The sequence below is a fragment of the Maylandia zebra genome, linkage group LG15 (assembly GCF_041146795.1).
Source record: "Maylandia zebra isolate NMK-2024a linkage group LG15, Mzebra_GT3a, whole genome shotgun sequence".
NCBI classification, from domain to species: Eukaryota; Metazoa; Chordata; class Actinopteri; order Cichliformes; family Cichlidae; genus Maylandia; species Maylandia zebra.
The window spans coordinates 15,564,343-15,585,397 of record NC_135181.1 but is presented as its reverse complement, the minus strand read 5'-3'; the positions used below and the strand labels follow the sequence as shown (position 1 = coordinate 15,585,397).

The 21,055-nt window shown below is 41.4% G+C and overlaps 1 protein-coding gene across 1 annotated transcript in view; it reads left to right on the top strand.

Annotated features, from left to right (window-relative positions):
- The first annotated feature begins 7,925 nt into the window (after positions 1 to 7,925).
- fut8b (fucosyltransferase 8b (alpha (1,6) fucosyltransferase)) overlaps positions 7,926 to 21,055 on the top strand; it is a 99,211-nt gene continuing 86,081 nt past the window's right edge. Inside the window, exon 1 of the mRNA XM_004550460.5 lies at positions 7,926 to 8,129. The gene's annotated coding sequence lies outside the window, so the exon portion shown is untranslated. The remainder of the gene's footprint in view (positions 8,130 to 21,055) is intronic.

Here is a 21,055-nt window from a genome sequence, read left to right as displayed (position 1 = left end):
CAGCATCCACCTGTAGGCTCCACCGTAAAATGTTTTGTCGTTCCCATTTTTTATTCTCCCTGGTTTGGCTGTACAGACAAAAATGAACTAATTTAACAATAATAATAATAATAAATAACACATGATAGCATTTTTCTGTATTTATTATATAAATCTGTTCGTTTAAGTCAGATTTTTCATGTTTGATCTTTTTTTAAAAACTATCTTCATTATCTTTCTATCTTCATTCATTTATAAGCTGCCATCGATATGCCATCATTCCAACATGATTTAAAAAGATGATGACATTAATGACAGAGGTGACAGTAGAAACTGAGCTGCCTTATCACAGCACAGCTTCCTCTCAAGTGAGGAGGCTTCAGTGACACCTGCTGGTGTACTGACACAAGAGATCCCACAAGAGCGCTCCAGAGCTTTCTCAATTTGACCAGCAGAAAAGTGCCACATTATTTCTTTTGTGAGTTTAATCACCAGCTGTATTTACATACCCCAGGAGTAAGCACTGGCGAGGTGACATTGAGCAGAAGCATAAACGCCTGAGAACCGAAGAATAAACAACGAATGTCACAGCTTATAATCCCGACACAGAGCTAAATACAATATTTAAATAAAATGACAAAAATCAAATGCCCATAATGTAGACATGTTGGATTTACTGAGAGGACAATGAATGAACTGACACTCATGAGAAATAAGACATGAGAAATTATGAGACATCGCCATCTAGTGTTTAAATTAAAATGATAATTTAAAGGTAAAATATTTATTTTCTTACCAGTTACTTGCTGCATTTTAAAGTAGTTTGTTCATTAAACTCCCCATAATTCCCTAACCTAATATACAAGATAAAAATCAGAAGATTTACTTTTATGAGCATGATGTTTGTTTTGTATCTTGTACATTTATAACCTGTGCAACATGTTAGTACCTGTGTCTTTATTTTTATTTTTCATTCAAGGTAGTATCATTTATTACCATATAATTACAAGAAATTATACAACCTGCATTAAGAATTTAAAGCAGCTTAGAAGGACTTAAATCTAGGACCTCCTGAGGACTTCCTGTTCATGTCAAGTTTAGTAGTCTACCAATAATATAATTTATTAAAATTTAAAAATGTGTCCTGTAGTTCATTTATTATTTGAGATATATTTATTTTCATTTTCCCCCAGGCTTATGTAACCCTTGTATTCAAGAGCTGGAATTTCATTTTTATGCACAAAACACTCAACCAATCTCAAATGACCTTACCTTTTGAATTAATAACTAAAATTGTCTTTTGTTGTAGCAAAAACTCAAAAAATTGCAAAATATTTGCTTTCAAAGAGAAGCCTAAACTCAAAGAAGGGGGAAAAAAATCAATGTAAGCAAACTGCCAAATGAAACTGTTGAAATTTTGCATTACCGTTGAATCTGTTTTACTAATAACCTGCTTTGTTTCCCTATTGTAAACTGCACTTTGAAAATTCTCAAACTAGTAAATTAGACAGCTCATTTAACTGTAGACCCCCAAGGATCATGCTGCATTTAATGCATTTATACCATGCAATGTGCCATGAAATTTTTTGACGAGCACAAAATGTACCTTGCTGCCCCAGGTGCAATGTGCTGCACAAAATAAATAAGGTGAAATGAAGTGATACAGCGTAAGAGGTGTATCAATAGCAGAGTAATTAATGATGCTTAGAGAAAAGCCCCTTTGTGACAGCGGGGAGTCCGGTGTGTGTGCAGTAAAAAGAACCATTTCATTAAATAAACTCTTTGGCTTTGTGTCTGACTTTATAATGTAAACTAATAAAAATAAACTTTACATATATTTTAAAAAGCCCAGCAGACCAACATCAGTTCTGTAAATCTTGTACATTGCAGCAATGCCCAACACGTTCAGTGTAAAGAGAATGCAACATCTCTAATGCTTGTCAAATTTATGACCTCGTTGAATGTATGCAGTATATAATGACATCGGCTAAACCTCACACAAATTGCTGTTAGTCAATAAAAATAATTATTCCATCTGCAGTAATTTATTTTTGGTACCGTGGCTCTGCTACACATGAAGAACGAGCACACCTCGCTGCCCATCCATGCACATAAATTAAAAGCCTAATAGAAATGAGCAGCAAGATGTGTCTGCATCACATAAAAGCAGCAATCAGTGACAACAGATATGACAGTAGTAGTTGGGTCTGACAGCACTATAAAGAGAAAATAGGGTTACATTTGGCTCCTAATACCTTTTGGGGTTAAGAGTCAAGCTAAAGTTTAAGTGTCCTGTATGAGATTTGGTAATTGGGTGTGTAGATTGATATCAGCTGATATATCCCGACTGGGCTGATTCTGCACTGACGTTTCTGAACAAGTGCTGGAAGTAACGGCGAACCAGCGATGGTCTTAATCTAGTTGAATCACCGTTATCATCATTTTAAAAACTGCTTAAACCTGTAAAAGTCACCATCAAGTTGTAAGAATCAATACCTGCGCTATCTGTAGATTAATGAGTGCAGTTATAGCATATTGTGCGTTAATGTTATCCTTTGTTCACCCATTTCCTATTACAACACTCTGAAAGCTGTGACAAAGCTCTTAGCGTAAATGTGACTTCTTCTTTTTTTAATAGACAAGGAATATTTTCATTCTCTCTACAATAAATCAAATGACAAGAAGTTCCAGCAAAACACAATATAAGCATTTCATCCTCATACAGTCCCAAAAGAGTTAAAACATTAGTGTGTTACACGCAGGCAGAGCTGCACTCATAAACATCTGAGTGTCAATACAGCGCCTAATTAGCAGCGGTGGAAAATGAAAGCAGGCGGAGGCTCACGCTGCACACATCAGTGAATCAATCAGTATGAATCTGCTCAGTTTGCATAAATGTAAACAAACGCTTCTTCTTCTTTTTTTTTCATCTAAATCAATCAGTTCCCCACCTATGAAAAACAAATGTTATTATGCTCATTAAACCATCATTCACCCATGAAATATATAAGGGGTTCTCCCTTTAACCTTAACACTGGAGTTTTGGGCCCTTGCCCCCACTACCATCCTTTACTATTCCAGGGCACTGAGTAGGTATTTCAGTATTAATTAATTATGTCCTTCGGCTGAATGTCCCAGCAAATAAAAATACTCAGGGGAGCAAAAGTTATGCAATCTTAATGAGCAAGCAATTTGAATCTTAAGAACTGCTGTCTCTAACAGAATCAGCATTACAGCTATCATCAATATCAGCTCCAGATCCATATCTGTACTCTTTATGTGTGCCCAGGATCACCATTCCCAACATCTTTATTAGTTTTTTTTTAATGCTGATGTCCGTTTTTTCATTTTCTTCTGTTTTAAGTTGGGACAGGTGCTTTTTCTTCTTTCAAATTTCAAATGTGTTGCTCCTGTACTCTGATTACCCCATTTTTAAATATAAATACACATATCACAGATATTTCCGTGACACCTAAGCTCAATCTTCAGCAAACCTTCCTATGAAGTTGACGTCATTAAAAGCAGGCTAGACACTCCACACAGGTAAACAAGTCATAATAACGTTTTTGTTAGAGATGAAAATGTATTCTCTGCCAACATTTGATGCTGGAGGAGTTTTATCAGTTTTCACTTCACTCCATTTACAATTATTAAAACTTTTGACTTGTAATTTCCTGCAACTCAACCCTTTGTTATACAATAAATTCTTCTTGTTTTAAATACAGTACAGTGTTAGATCCTTAGAGGCCTCAGTCAGCTTAAACATTTCCTACTATGTTTACATTTGGTAAGTGCTCACTTACCAGCAGGTTACTCAGTAGCTTAGTTGCTATTTTAAGTAAAGCCAAACAAGGGAAGTCTCTCACTTTTGCAATTGTTTAGCGATGCCGGTAACATACAGAAGTGTCATCATCTATAGGCACTGCAAGTGTCTATTAGTTGTAATGTAACTCTGTAACTCTATAGGGCAGGGTTTCAAATTATCCCGTGCCTCTTTACCAGTGCCTTTAGGAACACTATTGAAATTAATAACATTAAAAACAACTTTTATTTCCAAGTTTCCCATGTGATATAAACCCAGGTGGGATCATTTTCTAAATCCAAGGAATGGAAGTCATAATATATTTTCTAATATATTATATCTGATGCTATTACTCCAAGTGTTCTGCATTGGAACAATTCCCAACTCTCTGCACGTGAATTGCACTGTGTAGATGTTTACACTCACAATATCTTGTTTCATTAATCATGTCACTTGGGGGAAAGAGGGTATTACCATCCCCAATGCCCTCATCAAAAACAAAGCTCTCCAGACAGAAGTGAAGCAGGTGTTTTCTATTCATGTCATGAATATGAGCTCTTTGACTGTTCACCACCAGGACACCCATTAAATATCCAATATGTCATCATTAAAATGTTGTAAATGTCACCCATTCATAAAAATGTTTTGTTGCACCGAATACATTTTGGAAAGTGTCACGGCAGTGCTTCTCTTCCAAAGTGTTACAAATTCATATGATAATGATATTCTAATGATACTCTAATGAGCTTTTAATTAGTCTGCTCCATTTTGTTTCTGTTTTGTAGTATCAGATGGATTTCATGGCCTGAAGAATGATGCGTGCCTAGCCTGCATAAAGATTTTTTTTTTTTAATCCAATAACTTTTAATTTCATGTGTTGTAAACATAAGGCAGCACTTGTGCTTTATTTCCCACCGCTGCCTTCAAACTCAGGTTTTACCTTTAGGTGATCAGAGCTCATGTGTTTTACTATAGGAACTCTGTATCTCAATCTGAAAAGGTCAGCACACACCGAAAGAAAGAAGAAAAAAAGGTCAGGAGGGATCGACCTGCCTTTGGCCTGTAGAACGGTGCTGAATATGGCATCAACAGCCCTCTGTTGCTGGAGGTAGGGTGAGTGTGTGCGTGTTTTTGATATACTCATAGTATGTTATGGGGCATTCAAATGTTATCATTGTGGTGACCATTCTCCTCTTTTTCAATAACAACAAATAAATATATAAATAAAAGCCTTCATTGAAATGAATCCATCAGTATAGGTATGAAGATTTTGTTAAGGGTGATAGTAAACTTCAGTTGGGGTGGATAATGATTAGGATTAGTCATGTAGTTATGGTTAGGTTGGTCGTCATTCCGAAGCCTATGAAGTCATAAAAATATAGTGTGCATGTGTGTGTGTGTGTGTTTGTGTGCCAGTTTTGAGCCTGGATGATGAAGCAAAAATGAAACATCTTCTTAGTCACACCTTTCTAATTAAAATACTGCCTACAGTAGCAAGAAAATGCCTGCTTTATCTGCTCATTTCTCTACAATACTAAAAAGTTGCCTTTGCACCACATGATGGCGCTGTGGCATCAGCTTTATGACTCAGACCACTCAAGCAAATTTGTAGGTGGGGGTTGTATTTGTGCTTTAACCGGTTCGACTGCCACTACGTGACGGTTTACGGGCAAGACTGGGCTTGCTCCTGGAGGAGAGAGACCTCTCAGAGGCACGACAGATATTTTTCAAAGATGGATGGAAAAGCAGCAACAAAATAAAAAGCCTCTGGGCATTAAGAATTTGATTTCCTGGCTTATTTCTCAAGTGAAACTGAAACCAGTGGGTAGAAAAACATCTGTGTAGTAGTTCATAGAGAATAGTACAGATGGAATACGTCTTTAAGGGGCATCCATACACTTCCTTTTTCTTTTTTTTCAGCTATTGCTTGGCACTATTTCAAGCCAAGCGAGGTTAATTTAGAGAGATACAGCAAAGGCGTACTTACATTTATGACAGACAGTATGTTTTTTTTGTTGCATCAGCTCCAAGTTGATGATCCTCTGTGCATAACGTTAGCAAGCTGCAATTAAAAATGAATATACTGTGACCATGACTGTGAATTAATAAATAAATAGGTCTTGGCACGGACAGCTGAGGGTGATCATGCACAACCTTCGCAGGAGTGGTTTACAGCCGGGTGACTGATGACTTGTGCAGAAGCAGAGTCCACTCAAGAATGCTGTTACCGAATGTAAAATGAATGAGCTTTGCAACAACATCACAGAGCTGCATTACATAAAAATCCTGTGCATGACACTTTGCTACACCTTTATGTTGTACTGTTGTAGGCCCCCCAAAAACAACAGATGTTCTGACTGCTCAGTGGCCATCTAACCTTAAGAAGCGTTTTATTTATGAAATTTAGGTCATAGCCACGTAGCAAATTACATACATCCAGTTTCCTAACCAGAGTCAAGGTGGGAATATTTTAGCTGTTGCGGAATAAGAGACAGGGTACAACCTATACAAGTCACCACTCCATCACGGGGCTCTAACACAGAGAAATAACCAATTTAGAATCAACTATTATCCTAACAGTCTTATCTCTGGACTGTGGGAGGAAGCTCAGGTACCCAGAGAGAGCACATGTGGGCACAGGTCAGTGGTTTCAAACTCAGGTCTCTTTTGCTGTGAGGTGACAGTCCTAATCACTTTATAAAAACGTCTTTGGGTTTATTAATATCTCACAATCTTTTGTATTTAAGGTCAACACACACACACACGTTGTGGCTAAAACTTCGTAAATGTTTTTTTAAAGCATTACCCAGACTGTAAAATACTTTAGAGGCAAGTCCTTGCCTGTGTATTGTGCAGTTCTTCGAGTTTTCATTTTGGTAGATGGATGTAAAATATTAATAACACAATTTGGAAAATCTGCGTCAGCGAACTACCGTAAAAACATGACTCACTCTAATGTGAATTCCTGTCATCCCTTTACCTGGTGGAAAAATGTGGGGTAGTTTCCTTCTTCTGTCTACACATACTCCCAACTGCATTTACTGTGTAAAGCAAGACAGAAATGTTGGATATTAAAGCTATTTGTCTTATCGCTCAGTTTAGACATACGGTTATTATGAGGGCAGAGAATATGCCAAGAGTAATGCAAGAGGCTGTAACAGATAAGTGATGGCGAGTGAGAGCTGATGACCTAATACTGTGCACAGTGTCTCTATTCTGCACTGTACCAGTCACAAGGTCGAGTACCACGCTTACGGGGGAGTCGTGCCCTCCATTGGCCGGTGACACCGGGTCTGTCAGTCTGTGAGCTCCCATGCAATTCACCAATCCAACGCGGGTGTGCGCACTGCCGCTTTCAAGTCAACGATTCCCATCAGAGTCTGCATCACTGAGAACGACGCGCAATCAGGAAATTAGACCTACGCGCCTTCAAAATAAATGAAACAATATGGTTTGCAAATGAACTTCGCACTGGCACAGAGCAGTAAAGTGCTTCTGCATCACCGCCGGATATACTATAAAAAGAGGAAACACAATTCAAAATAAGGAAGAAACAAGACAAAATGAGGTTCTTCTGTACCCAGCAGGTTGATTCTGTTCATCTGGACGTAGCGTTTTCAATGGGAGAAACGTTTCGTCACTCATCCAGGTGACTTCTTCTGTCTTAGATCATTTACTTACCTGGATGGTTGAGCATGCGTCAAGACATCAAGACAAGGTTCTTCTGTTTCACAATAAAACGAAATAACTCGGATTAACTAACCTGAGAAAATCAGCAACCGTAGGGGTATTTGAGATGTCTTAGTCCTTTCCAAAACAGAAATAATAAATAACTTTTCTTTTGTTTTATTTGCCAGGCCAGACAATACACTGAACACAGGTTAAAACAACACAGTTGAACACACTGTGGTGTTTGGAAATGTGCAATGAATTTGCATCTGTTTACATGTTTGTTTTATGATGTATTTGTTGTATTTTTAAGTAAAAATACATAATAAGAATAAATAATATATTTAGTTCCAACCCTAAAGTATATATAACTCCAGCTCCACTTTAAGCTACTGCACCTGAAGCGCGCGCATTCTTTACTTTGAAATTATCTCACCGGATGTGGAGTCTCATCCCCCTCCCCATTCTCCGATCTCTGTTGACACCGGCCATTCAGCAGATCCCCACAGAGCAGCCTCGACTGCCGGATTCACAGACCCCAGCTCCCCTCAGTTCCTGTTTCCGCCGCAGCCGTCCTACTCAGTTTTGTGGAGCAACACGTCTCGGCTGTCTGCTGCTTCAGGACCCAGCCTCCGCAGCTCGGGTCGGGTGCCTCTGGAAGCCGGCGTATCAAGTCAAGGTAGGTAGCGGATCACGCTGCTCGCATGGCGGAAATGTTGAAGCAGCAGAGGCAGTGCTCAGCCCGTTACATCCCGGCCTGTTGACTGCGTCGCTGGTTAGATCAAACAGCGGTCACGGTAGGAAGCGATTTCAGGTCCCGTTACATCCGCGCTTTTTACTCTCCATCAGGGGGTCTCTCTTGTTGACACCTGGCTGCTTTACATACCCACAAACTGCCTTGCGACCCCCCCCGGTTTATTTTTTTGTTTTGTTTTTTTTTTTTTTACCGCTCGTTCGCGTTGAGAAGAGCAAGTGCTCGGAACAAATTGGTTTACAGTGTGACCGCGTCAGGACCCGGGTAGTTAGTGTGAAAGCGCCTTTTAAGACCCAATAATCACCTGAATGAACGTGCAGCGGGTTAATTTTTGACATCAACAGTGCTAGAAATGTGTAGCCTATATGCTAGCCGCTTTTCTATGTGTCGTTAAATAAGGATGCAATGCTTTTGACCTCCAGTCTCGCGCACACAACGTGTTAATAAAGACACATGACACCGGCGTGTGTGTTTGACAAGTGTCTGCCTCCCTTCCTTTGCTGTGTTGTATTTATGCGTGGCGGCCAGACAAAGCAACTGCCTGTGTGTAAGCCTCAGTGCACAACTGCTAGTATCTGGAATCGCTTTGTATCACCAGAGCCAGGCGTGCGTTTGTTTTCGATATCTGGAGGTATGGGTAGTGTTTGCTGAGGCCTCTGATATGGGGGTTTTTGAGAAATAAAAACTGCTCAGTTAAGTTCATGCTGCATCGCGTCAGGTAGGTCAGAGGGGGTGAGCTCTGCTCCCCATCTCCACTCGCACGCGTGCACGTTCCGATAAAGCTGGCGATGCTGTGCACGGCATCGCCCACACGCACGGAGGAAGTATGTGTTTTGTGTGTGGTGTAGTTCCACTGATAAGAATCTGGACCGTCAGGGCTGGTAAGGCCTGAGGTTCAGCTCCCAGCAGGAGCACCCATTAGAAGATGTATTCCTTCATAGTGATGTGAGGACCACCAAATAGCTCGTGATAAATGTACAACTTAGGCAGCAAAAGCTCTTGGTATATGAATGGCTGTAATACTGCGATGATGTCAGAGCTCTAGCTAAAATCAAAGCATGTCAGAAAGAAGCATAGTGAAAGGCTCTTGTTTAATTGTGTTCCATAAGACAGATTATAAGTGCGGTATCTTATTTCTTTTTCATAAAAATCGATTTGTAAAGGATGGCTCTCTTTCTTTTTTTTTCTTTTTTTTTGCTTGACTTTATTATTTCATATCACTTAATGTCTGGAGCAGATATTACAAGACATATCTCATCTCCATGAAGCACACAAGTGATTTTTCTTTCTTCAATGGCATATGGCCCGACTATAATTTATTAGTCTGTAATGTTGTATAGTGCCACAATCATCCCCAGAGTGTTGATCCATTTGCTGCCCATATCCCTTGTGCTCCCATTTGAATTATATTTGCTGACAAGGGAGAAATGCAACACCTATGGACAACTAATTCATCATTAATGTTATCTAATAAAGTCAGCCTTGGTAACTGGAAGCAGATTGATTGAGTTAGTAGCCCTAATCCATTCATGAATAAGTAAACAGCTGTATATATTGCTGGGACAGCAGTCTATGCCACGGCAGGGGAGCTCGGTCTTGGATTCCAGTGGCAGCCACTGTGCTGCTTCAGATAGACGCGTGGTTATATTTGAGTTGCTTTAAACTGTCAGGGGGCAATTATTTTACATAAAAGCAACTGTGACTCACGCTTTGGCAACAATTTGCTTTGATCTGGGCTTTGCCATTTGAGGAATGAATGGGCATAGCCATGGGTGGACCCATTTATACCAGCCAAGTATTAATAATTTCATTAGAGTAGTTCATTCGCGGGTGTCTTATTTGGGTGAAGCGCTTAGATCAAGCAGTAGTGATAACGCTCACATGCAGTTACCCTGAAAATTTACTTGGCATGTTTGAACTTTTTTTTTTTGTAAAATGCCACCCCTGATTGTGTTCCTTCTGTTTGTTGGGTTTATTAGAATAGACACATATTACATTTGCAGCTATGTAGCTGCTGGCACGCATGATACTGCATCTATAATGCAGGAGAATGTGCTTTCCAGAGAAGTACACTTCAGCTGATCCATTCCCCCCCCATTCCCCTTTTGTTTCCCTGCCTCTGTCTCTGCCCTTTGCGCTTCCACCTTCAGTGCCTCATGCCGCTGTCTGTCTTCATTTTTTTTGACTAATGACTTCATTAAACATATTACTGTTGCTCTGGCAAAGAGGTTGGATGCGGGGCGATGAGCAAAAATGGGCGGCGACTCATTTAATAGGTGTATTTAACGTGTACACGTTTGTCACGTGGCGAGCACCGTTCCTCTGTTTGGCTTAGCGCAGCGAGTCCCTGCCAAGTGGTGTTTTTATTTAAAATAGGATTTGTTTTTCATTTCAATTCTTTCTGCAGCACCAGCCTGTCACCTGCACAGCAAGCGCCTCTGTTTGCATGAAAAGCCATTCTAATTTCAAGCATCACAGTGTTTTGGCTTAGTGTACAGTTTGTGTGTGTATAATGCTTGATGTTGGCTTCGGGGTGCTGTGTATACATCCCCTTTCTCCCCCTGTTGTCCCAGATATATCCTTTTTTTTTTCTTTTTCCCCTCTCTAAAAATGTCAGACGGATGAGAAGGCTGAATTGTGCTGTGGAGGAAACAAACAGCACATTTTGAAGACATGCTCCCAGTTTTGGGGCTTCATGCTATAAACACAAAGAACAACTGAAGTGAAGAGGCTATGCAAGACATGGCAGTGCTTGTAGGGAGATGCAGTAACAATGTTACCAAAAGAGGCTCATCCGCAAGCATTGATTTGTTGGTATTGTTAATCTCTGTGCTGGGTATTCGAATTCCAGACAATGTACTGTAAATAGAGCAGAGGCCATTGAAAAGACGCTTTTGCTTTTGTTGTCCCTGCTTTTGGGAAGAAAAAGGCGGAAATGATTATGTATGGAAACATGGACACATACCCATTTTTGAGCCGTATTATCAGGAGCTCGGTCTGTAAAGATAGAAGAGATAAAGAATAGCTGGTTCATGAATGCGGTTCAGTGAGCAATTGCTGTATGACTAGTGCTGGCATTTGGCTGGCATTTTTCATATTAGAGGGGTTGTTTGGGGTTTGTTTTATCTCTCTTTTGCCCTCTAGGATTTGAAAACGTCCTTATGGAGATGAGAAAATAATCACTAACATATTAAGATGTTAATGAGTTTGTTGGGACTGTGTTTTGTGGGTTTGGCTAGGATCTGTAGAAGAAACGAGCTGAGCAGCATTCAGGTATTGTACTTTTTGTGCACCTGCAGAATGCAGCATTTCTAAAGGGCAAAATCGGTAGGAAAAAGACCTTTCTGCATCACTCTTCTCCTGCTGTCATCCTGCTGGAGGGCCATTATTATCCGTATTGTAAGACAGAGTGACTGTCTAGTGATTGCATGAGCCAATCACAAGGCGAGTATAGGGCAGGTTTCCATGGTGAAAAGCGGGCTGGCCCGTGAGGTTGCTGAAGCTCAGCTTGAGTAGGCTAGCCTGATCCAGGCTGATAGCATTCTCCGCCAGCAGAAGAAGAAAAAGGGCCCTGGAAGGCCTGCCCTGCTGTCTGCCTGTCTAAATGTCTTGTTGTTTGTCTTCCCATCTTTACTCGCTTGAATATCTAAGGACAGGATAGAAGAAGAAGTTTGGAATAGGAATTCAGTCAGACAGGCGCAATAGGAGCTTGAGCCGATAGCCATGTGCCATCAGATTTGATTTGTGTAGGGAGTGGAGATGGATCACATGTCTTTGCTACATCTATCTCGGGTGGGGTTGGAGGATGTTAGAACATGCACTGGGGTTGAGGGATAGCTCTGAGTGTACCCTGTTCCTGTTACTTTTGTTGTGACCAGTCAGACATTCGGACCAGGGCTCCCCCTAGAAGAGTATGCTGCCCCCTCTCTGTTTGGCCCTGCAGGGAGGCTGCCCAGCCTGCAGTTCACCCGCATCACTGAGAATGTGTACTTGTGCGTGCACACTCCCTTGTGTAGGCTTGCTTTTGCTTTTTCTTGGGGAGTTATTGCTGCAGCAGTCTGAGGTGGGAAGTGGGTCTTACGACATTTCTTCTCGGCTCATTGGAGCCATCCATAAATAGGCATGTACCCATCCACTTGCAGCTTTTAAATTTCCTCCTTCCCCTGTTTCTTCTGCTTTTCAGTAGGAGGCACTTAAGTCCCCCTTGCTGCACACTCTCCCACGTGCCTTTGCATTAATTTATGTCTTTCTATGTAATATATGTATGTATTCTAGTTTTGTATCTTTGTGTAAGCATCACACGAAGACAAGTAGAATGCAAGCGGTGCCTTTTCTGCTTGTGGAACTGAATTCATATGGGTATGAGACACAGTGGGAATTTTTAGCTCATCACAAGTTGCTCAGGGATTCACTGTGGGACACAGACAGCTGAAACCACCCATCTACCCACAAAACCCCTGATGCTCAGTGCCCATGGCCCATCAAACAGCCTTGTTAACCCCTCTGAGTCCACAGCTCAGGCCAGGATCAGCACAGGCATGGAGGGCTGGAGGGATTCAGAGATGCTAAAAATTCTTTGCCATCTGACAAGTTTACTGTGCTGTGTTGTTTTTATGGACCCTACACTGTCTAAGTTAAAACAAGATCTAAAATTAACAGACTCTAAGGAATGTTTTGAGCACAGGAGATTCCAGAAAGTACAAGTCGTCACTAGTGTCATCCAAGGCTGAACGGGACAGATATTTTGGAGTAAAGAAGAGGCAGATGGGTATGGATGGAAAATTAGGAGGGAAGAGAGTCTCAGTAACTGGGGCAGCTGTGTAGCTTGAAGCACAAATGCTCAGATTGCCCACCTCACCCCTGCTTTAAAAAAACAAACAGAGTCAGAGAGCCAGATGCTGGACATTAGGATCACAGTGACAATAATTCGCATTCATTCGAACACAGAATGCACAGGCCCTCCACAACACACACACACACGCGCACACACACACACAGGGTAGAAAAGAACACGACTATGAGCTCATCTGACAGAATGGGTGCATTTCCCACACTTGGGTAAAAAGGTTGTGTGACAGGCGTGCACGGGGGTTGTGGATATTATTCTGTTTTCAGCATCAAACGAAAATTCCCAGCAGCACACAAGGACTGCTGAATGTCCTCCATTTAGCCAGTGGTATCCAATGGTACTAGCCAGTATTGGATGGCCTGCATGTGACCTCTATGCAGGTCCGGAGAGGGTTCAACCCCAGGCTCCTGTGAAAGTGGGACCTGGACTGTGATGAAAGGCGTGCATTATCGTTCTCCCAGGCAGGGGGCCTATTTGTGTCACTGTTGCCAGTTCTGCTTCCTGAAGGGTTTATTTGCCTTGATGGGGAGAGTGTTTGGGGATTTTTGCAGTCGCACTATTGATCCTTAAGGGAGAAATTCATCTCTGTAACCTCCATTGAGAGGTCAGAATGCAGGGTCAGCCACACTGTGTGGCCATTGTAGCTTGAAGAGATGCCGTGTTTAGCACCGAGCCCCCCAATGTGTGTGCCAAGTTCACAAGAGGTGGTTAATGTGAATCTGTCCATCTCTATATTTGTCACAGAGTTCACTATGAGTGTGTGTGACATTTGCTGCGTGTGTTACTGATGGTTGTCGGTGTAGGGCGGCGGCTGAGAGGATTGAGTGGGATCGTAGAGGATTGGCCTGATTGGATTTCCGTTGTAGGAGGCTTGTCACCTGGCACAGCATGGCGCTCTGGAAGACAGCAGGGTAGCAATCAGACAGCAGTCACACTGTGAATATACAGCAAAATTTGCATTCAGGCATTGCGGACCCAAGCATTCACCGTAAAAAAGAAAATATTAGATTGCACTTTCTCTGTACCGTAAATGATGACTCACAGATTTATTTATTTATTTATTTATTTATTTTAACCAGCTTCAAGAGACCTGCATACAATGCAGTTAAAAGATATTTGTTGTTTTCTGAGTAATATTGGTTAGTTTAGAGCTGATTGTAATTTTTAGGTAGTATTCAGTACACCAAGTATGCACTCGGTATGTTAAAGTTAAATTGAAAAGGCTAAAACGATGGGGCATTTCTATATTACGATCGTTAGTCTGTATTTTTCAAACTAGTGATGATATAGTCATCCCATACTGACGAACCGATACACCAAAAAAGATCCTAAAAGCTCAGATATGCCCACTCTGTTTCCCTCCTAAATATGAACTGTCTGTTTCCCTAAGCTGAATAAAGCAGCTTGCTCCATTGAGCTTGTCGAGCCTTTTTACTGGGGGTTGTTGAAAAGCACTCTGGGAAATATAGGAAATCGCTAACTGAAGTAGAATTAGATGTGGAAAGCTGAAGGAAAGTGGGCACAACAAAATAGTAATTATAAAAATCACAGAATAACTCCTGGAATGCATTGTTCATCACATATTGATGGTTTTCAGTGCTGTGAGAGCATCTTATAAAATATATTTTTTTTGTTGTTTTCTCAAAGCTCTCTTTTAGTGCTTTCCTTTAGTGGATTTAATTGAAGACACCAGCCAAAAGTCAGATGGCATTTTTCTTTTTTTAAACAAAGAAGGACTTGAATCTTAACTAGAGAACAGCAAAAGGTGCGTTCATCTGTAATCATTAACATACTTTAACCAATTAAGTCCTTAAACCTAATATATTAAGGTCTGTCTAACAGATTCAAATTGAAGTGGATATAAGCAGCCGTCTCCTAGTTCAGTTTCTATGTATAAAGCCCATCTTGGAAGCGTCTTTCTGCTTTTACGTTCAAACGAGCGGCATTGTTGTTTCCTTGGATTTAAACTTGTACAAAGTGCAAATTTTATTAAAATTTTAAACACAGCTAGATTGAATTTGTTGGAATTCAAACACTGTCTGCTCATCCTCCACAACTATGTATCTGGTAGATAACATCACATCAACAAACACAGCCCAGATCGGTGTGCTGTCCGTTTTTTTTCTCTTTAATTTTGTCTGTCTGCTACTCTCATAAATCTGATCTTTGGAAGGACTGCAAGATGTCAGCAAATTATCCTAAAGCACTGCAGTCCTGGTGTTCCTCAAAGACAGTAACTCAGTATTGATTGTGGTGGACAGAAGTTTTTTTTGGGTTAATTTTCCAGATAAAGAGAAATGTTTGCTCATTCTGCAAACTGGGGTCTCTCAGAAGAGATTACAGCGTGTTCCTCACGATGATTATACCTGTGCAGCGTGCTCGCCCAAAGACAAAAGAGAGCAACACTGCAAAATGGGGACAACAGCGCGTTTGACGCATACTGCAGTTGCGATGCATTTGCAGAATGGATTCAAGGTTTTATTAGTTAGCTTAATAGATGTAACTTGAAACATTTCCAGGAGCTTTTGCTTTTGGTATATAGTTGAAATGTGTCTCATGGGACCTCCTTGATGTCCAGTCTCATGCTGGTTAATGGTATTTCTGGGTATTAAGGAGTACTGTGTGCCAGAGAAGTCTCACTTCCAATCTTTCATTTATTGATTGAGTTATAAAATTAATTTGTAATGCTCATGTTGCAGGTTTTGCATTAGAGCAGTGTCAGGATGAATTTCCAGTCCAAGTATAGTGCAGATGCCAGTTGTTTGTGGGTTGCAGTACAAAAAATGAGTGTGTGTGTTTATTCCCAAGACATCATTTACATCAAGTTGTCCATCCATCAAATAGGAGCAAATTGATTTTTTTTCTTTTTCTCAGTTCCACATCACTCTTAAAATATATAATTGGAGAAGTGAAAAAGATGTTCTTTTGCAAACGGTAACCGCAACTGTACAAATGAATCAAGCTGTACTTTTGGTACAAAGCAGTGTCTGAGGGGTTTACATGTGTCTTTTTTTTGCATGTACTGACATCTTTCCTGTAAGGTTACTCCTTCACAGTTGCTTCACAAAATAATGTTTTAGGAACAAACATCTTCCTGTGTTATTTGTTGTTGAGCGTAGTGTAGAAGTCTGCTGCAGCAGAGCGCACTTTCTTTTCTGTTACTCGGGTACAACTTGAACTAGTGGCTGCTACAGTGCAAGGTTAAGTGTTCTCTGGTGTTTCTGTAACATCAACCAGACTTCTATATATTAGCAGTTTGCTTGGAGGAAGAAACCAGCCTGAGACTAAAGGTTTTGATGTGGAGAAGTGTGTTGGAAGCTCATTTTATTTCTGATAGCCGGAAAGAAAAGAGGAACAAAGCAAACATTTTCATTTTCTCTCTCATCATGTATCTTTGTCCCAGCTTTGGTTCCTACTTGCTTTAATTTCTGATTTATTTATTTTTTTAGTTCTTGTTGGAGAGGAGGATGTTATTTCTCAAAAAAAGAAAGAAAGAAAGAAAAAACTCCCAACAAAAAAACACTGCAGCTGTAACATCTTGCTCTGTTTGTTTACCCGGGAAAGACTGTGAATCCTGCGGGACCTATTCTCCAGATCCAGCACCTGTGCTTTAGCTCTGAGTCAGGTTCATAGGCCACCTTTGCTTTCCCACATCAGCACTTTTCTTTTAAATTTTGTATCTTGCTGTCTCTGCAAGATCGTTGATGCCACTGAGTTCTCCTCTGTGTTTGTGAGAGTGGCAGCACTGGCATTCACCTATGGCAAAGCCCCTTAGTAAACCAGCATGAGACCATTTGCATCTGACATTCTTGTCATGTTGCCCTAGAGGTGTTGCATCATATAGCCTCACCTCCTACTCTTCCCATCTTTATGTGCTGTCGCTGTACCATCCCCACCACAACCCCACTGCTCCTCAGTGCCAGAGCTATCAGTGCAGTGGACTTTAAAGGGCCTGCTTGGCAGACCCATTTCTCAGTTTTAGCTGTGGTCTGGGAGAGTAATAACAACGTGCCAGTCAGATATAAGAGCCCCTAATGGGGACTCAGTGAGATGACACAGCAGTCCAAGGCCTATTATGCAGTTGGATCTGTATAGGACAGATGGGGAGAGAAGACAAAAGAGAGCAAGTGACCGACTGGATCAAAAAAGGCAAAACTTGAAACATTCCTCATAGAAACGGCAGGAAAGTGGAGCACAAGACCAAATAGACAGGATGGAGGTGTTCTGAAGCAGTGGGGATGCATTCTGTTTGTCTACGTCGGTGGCCCAGAGCTAGTTTTGACGAGGATCGAGGAGACACTCGTGTGATGCCAACCACATGACCAGATTTTCAAATATGCATCTGTGAAAAAGCTGAGTGACGAGCTGCTCCAGAAACAGAAAACAGCCTCTCCCAGCCTGATTTTCTTTCTGTCTTTTTTTTAAACTTTACTTTGATCTTGTTACAACAGCAAAGAATTGAAGTTGGCACATCAACTCAGTGAGGAGCTTTTCAACACCTAGCAAGGGCTTTGTATCCTCACTTTGATTTGTGGAGTAAATGAAGGATTTTCATAGATGAATCAAGTGTTATGGTTGTCCTCCAACTTTTGATGTTTATATAAAACTGAAAACAGTTGCAGCCACCCGAACGGCGGATGAATGAAGAGAGCCGCAACCCCGGACGCCCTTTTATTTTTCGCCACTCCACTTGCACTGCACAGAGCGTGTACTCGAGAGTCATAGTGTTACCCTATAGTTGTGTCCTTGATTCGAGAGGTGATTTACATATCCCCTCTTGAACTACTTGTCCTAGTGAACGAGCAGGTCTTTACAGCGTGAACAGGGACAAGCCCGACGAAGGTCAAGCTGTAAAGGTCAAAGTTCATCTGTAAGCTACCCCATCAATCGAAAGCTGACCCATCCACTCGACTGAAATAACAAAAGACCTCATGCACTCTGTCTCTTGTTCCTTCATGGCAGCATCATCCGCCTTACTCACTTTTTGCTCTCCTCTGGCAATAGTTGGGTTGCGGTCACGTGGTTCTGATGACGTGCGGAGGCAGCGCGATTTTTGAGTGGAGGGCGGAAGTAAACATGGAGGACACTGTGGAGAGTCAGGAGAGCAGCTATTGTGCAACTTTAGACCCCGTTTCTCGGGAGAGATATAAACAGATAGTTAAAAAATATATCGGACGTGATCCGTATTCTTTGAAAATGTCCGAATACACCACAGAAGTAAAGGATTTGCCTACTATCGAGGCTGTGGATATCACCAACTACTTGGTCCTCCAGACTTCTTACTACACTAGGCAGCAAATGAAAGCTTTCAAGAGTCTGGAGGCGTACAATTTTTCCACAACCTTGGAACAAAACGTCTCCGTGATGGATACAGTTTGGTGTTTGCAAGGGTGAGTGTTTGTTCTTATATTGCTTTATCTTAAACACGCTAACAGTTAGCGGTAGCGGCTTTAACGTCAACAAACATGCCACATCCTTAGGACTTCGTTAGAGTGACAGTTGTTTGTTTCAAGGTAAACCATTCTCAGCGGTCTAACGAGACACCTCTGAAGACTTGGGTAATTGCAAAGGAGGATGGAGAAGTGATTGCAGCTCATTGCAATTGTATGGCAGGGTTAGTAGCCTGTTCTCCACTGTCACTAGGCTCAAATCCGGGCTCTCAGCCGTCTGTTGCATATCCAAAATCGCCTCTGCACATCGATGCTGTTCTGCCTTAAGCTTCATTCTTTTCTCTCGTTTGAGAACTGATTCCGATCTGGGTTTTCGTTCGTAGCCGAGATTGACCGTCGGAGCCCAGTCCTCCGACTCTTCGTCATCCAAAGCACTTGGGCAGCCTATAGTCCCAATCAAGTCAATATTAGACTACTAACTTAAAAGCACTAAGTAAACGAGAATTTAACGACAACCTAATGCTAATAAGTTCGTTTGCAAACATAACATTACCTCTGACGAAGTGGTCGCTGCAGACACGGGCATTGGCAGACTCTGCTCCTCCCGACTGTAAACGTAAATTTAAAATCCATTTTTTCCTACGTTTTTCGGTTAGAATTTTCCATTTTTCTCCTCTTCGTTGGGCTATTTTTGGTACCCTAAAATACCGTTTATCAGTTTCTCTGGTCGACCTACTGGAGCATCCGTAAACACAACAGGACATAGGCATTTTGCGTACTGTCTGTCTGTGATTTTGCGCTTATCTTTTTCACTTCCGACCGCCAGTCAAATTTCGCGCTTTACGTCGACGTCACGTCTACGTCAAATGAAACCTAGCTATTGGCGCCCTAATTGAGGCACTCTTGAGCCATGTTTATCACCGTGGCAACGTTGCCCTGCAGATAATCATTGTCTTGTGGATTAGCATAACAACAGAGAAGAGGCTTTTGCTTTAATTCCTCTAACACTGGACCAAGCTCCTTTGTGTCGGCTCGCCTGCCAGGCTTGTCTTAACTGGGATTAGAATCATAGGCCCTCACATTGCGCTCATAGTTATTTGAACTCTCTCAGCGCCTTTGGATGTTTCTTACAGAAATGATTTTTACCTAATCATTTTTGACCATTTCAAAGTTGGGAGGAAAAATGTGAATCTCCATCATCTATTCAAGTACTCGGGTCCATTAACTAGGCTTCATCCTGCCCTGCTCTCCTAGGATGTGAGTTATTAAGATTATCTATTTATAGCAAGAGAAAGGAAAACACAACCGCTAGCTTTGTCCAAGCAGCTTGTAGAGTATTGTTTGTCCAAAATGGATTTAATGCTGTTCTTGGGTCTTAGGTTTTGAAGATAAATCGATATGTTTTCAGATAAGATAAAGGATGAAACAATGCAGTTTATAGCTACAGTACGTGCAAAAATATTGAGCCTCCTGTCATTTTTTTTATATTTTACTATGGAATTGGTGCCTAAACATTCTTGGGCAAGCTTTTTTCTTCCAGGCTTCGCATGACTCTTCCCCTATATATTGATAACAACTTCCATCCATCCATCTTCATCCGCTTTATCCGAGGCCGGGTCGCGGGGCAGCAGCCTAAGCAAAGAGGCCCAGACCTCCCTCTCCCCAGCCACCTCCTCCAGCTTATCCGGGGGAATACCAAGGCGTTCCCAGGCCAGCCGAGAGATATAATCTCTCCAGCGTGTCCTGGGTCTGCCCCGGGGCCTCCTCCTCCTCCCCCTTGATAACAACTGGAACAAAAAAATTTAAATTTACATTCATCCCTCAATTGACGCTGATTTTCATTCCAGTTGTAGAATAGTTTCTTTAAATCTACCCTGCACCCTCCTTTCTCAGGAGGTTCAGCGGTGAATCAACGCAAGGCCCAGATGCATCTCTGTGGTGCTGTGTCAGGTGTAGTTCTTAAAGAAATGACTTTCAAATACTGTTTACGTGATGTAGGCATGCTACTTCTTCTTTTTGTCCTGCTACCTCAAATTTTGTAAAGGGTACACTGCACACCATTTCAAGTTTTCAGCTAACAGCTCTTTGCGACAGACTGCTAGTAACAAAGTGTCTAAAGAAATCATCAATTCTCTTGCTAAGTTAATCTTTATCCCCTGAGTTGGGCGCCTTGCTGCTGTGCTTTAGTGTTTATTAAGTTAGTGTTAAGTGGCTGAACAAAAGGGGGGGCAACATTCTTTTGAACATGGTCACGTATATGGGCTGAATTGAAAATGAGTGAAAAAACGGCCCATGTCATCCTCCTCATTAGAAGTATTAAGAAATGAGGGCCAGTGCAAGATTTTTGCACAGTACTGTATACAATTTGATATCACATTAAATAAAGTTTCCTAATCTCTTTTCTGATGTGTCAATGCTTGTAACTTTCAGGCAGCCCTGCCCCTACACTTGCTCTGCACCTCCAACTCACTCACAAATAACTCATTGCTCAAGTTGATGCTCTGTCTTCCTTTGACCCATTTTTCAAAAAAAACCAAAACTCTTATCTACCGATTGTTTCCTTAACCAATTATTCTTAAAATGCACCTCCTTCTGCTCGCTCCAGAAATAAA